We start from the raw sequence: 2181 nt of genomic DNA, 5'->3' as shown, positions 1-2181 counted from the left end.
TTCTGAAAAACATTCAACCATAGCTATATTGTGTAAAACAAAACAAATATAAGAATGAAATATACATAATTTTGATACATACACATACCAACGGCTTTCCCCCCCTTACAATGGAGGCAGCCAAAAACAAAGGCATAAAATTCACGTCCACCCATTCCATTCCCACATGATCCACTATCATTCACCCCCTCCCTTCCTCTTGTCTTGGCTTCTCCTGGATGACGGGTCATCCCTGCATCTCGCTCACTGCTTTGGGTCAGAGCAAATGCAACAAGACACAACACATCCACAGCAACGCCACTTCATTTAATCGGCGACCCCCCATCTCCCTCCCCTCATACAGAAAAAGAGAAGACAAGAAAAAAATCCCTTCGGGCTGCGTCAAAATATCATTCTCACATACTCACACACACACACCCCATCCCCCACACACTTCCTTCCATGCATCACAGCATCATCCATACACAACCATTCTCTACTCACCCCTATCTTCTGTCTTCTCCCTTTCTTCCTCAATAAACATTCCCCTCTTTTCCAATGCCCCTTTTAGTCTATCCATCTATCTCATCCTTGGTCACCTCCTCATGTTCACTTCCTCCACCTCTGCCTTACACAACTCTTTTACTAATACTCTTTCATCAACCCTGTCTCTCAACTCCCTTTCCATCCCCACTCTCCTCCTCACCTCGTTTCTCACTCTATCCAGCCCAGTAACCCCTCTCATACTTCTCAGGCATTTCATCCCAAACACATTTAAACTCTTTCTTTCTTATATTCCATGTTTCTGCCCAATACAGTGTTGTCGGCACAATCACTCCCTCATACAGCCTCCTCTTAGCATCCATTCTTAAACGTCTGTTTCTCATTACACTTCTTAATCCCCAAAGGCATTTACTCACTTCTCTCAATCTAAATTCTACCTCCATCTCCACTTCTTCCTTTCCCACCACATCCGTATCCAAGTATATAAAGCTATCCACTTCCTCCAGTCTCTCTCCCTTAATATTCACTTTCAATTTGCTGCCAAATTCTCCCCTTGTACACCTCATCACATTCCTTTTACCCACATATATCTTCAACTTCCTTCTTTCGCACACCTTACCAAACTTTGTCAATAACTTCGTCAATTCCTCCTCTGATCCTGCCAGAAGCGCAGTGTCATTAGCAAACAACAACTGGTTTATTTCCCATCTTTTTTTCATTCTCCCTAACCATCTCCAATCCCCGGCCCATCACCCTTGCGTTTACATCTCGCACTACCCCATCCATGTATAAATTAAACAGCCAAGGCGACATAACTCACCCTTGGTAAAATCCCATCTATACCTCATACCACTCACTCTCTCCATTTCTAATTCTTACACAAGCTCTACTTCCCTCGTAAATAATCTTTACTGTTTTTTACAGCTTTCCCCCTATCCCATATATCTGCAATACCTCCCACAGTGGTATATTCTCTGCCCTGTCATAAGCCTTATCCAAATCCATAAAGCCCCCTTCCCTAAAAAAAATCCTCATCTTTTCCTAAAGCTTTCTCACATATCTGCCTTACCACAAAATCTGATCCACGCAACCCCTACCTGTCTTAAACCAACACTGGTCCTCACCAATTACTCTCTCTGTTCCTCTCTTTATCCTCTCAATCAAAACCCTCCCATGAGCCTTCACAACTACACTCAACAAACTGATCCATCTGACACTACTACACTCACACTTGTCCCCTTTTCCTTTGTAAAGTGAAACTGTACAGGCAACCACCCAGTCCTCCGGCACTCTACCCTTTTTAAACAAACATTAAACAACCTCACCAGCCAGTCTACCATCAGTGTACCTCCATTTTTAGACACTGTGCATGACACCCATCTAACCCAATTGCCTTACCTGCTCTCATCATTTTAATAACTGCTTTCACCTCATCTTTACTTATTGTTCCTTTTTCCGCATTCATCATGGTCATTTTCTTAGCGCTTCACACTGCAACTACATTTCTATCCCTATCCTCCTTCACATTTAGCAGCTCCCTAAAATACTCTTCCCATCTTCCTCTTACTGGCGTCTCTTCCATTATCATCTCACTATCTGCTCCTTTTACCTTATCTTTTCTGCTTGATTCACCTTCTCTTCCTCTCTTAATTCTCTTTCAAAAGATCTTTTTATTACTTTCAAAGTTTTCTGTCATAC

The sequence above is a fragment of the Oratosquilla oratoria genome, chromosome 20 (assembly GCF_046742065.1).
Source record: "Oratosquilla oratoria isolate Oo_2021 chromosome 20, ASM4674206v1, whole genome shotgun sequence".
Taxonomy (NCBI): Eukaryota; Metazoa; Arthropoda; class Malacostraca; order Stomatopoda; family Squillidae; genus Oratosquilla; species Oratosquilla oratoria.
This window is presented reverse-complemented; position numbering follows the sequence as displayed.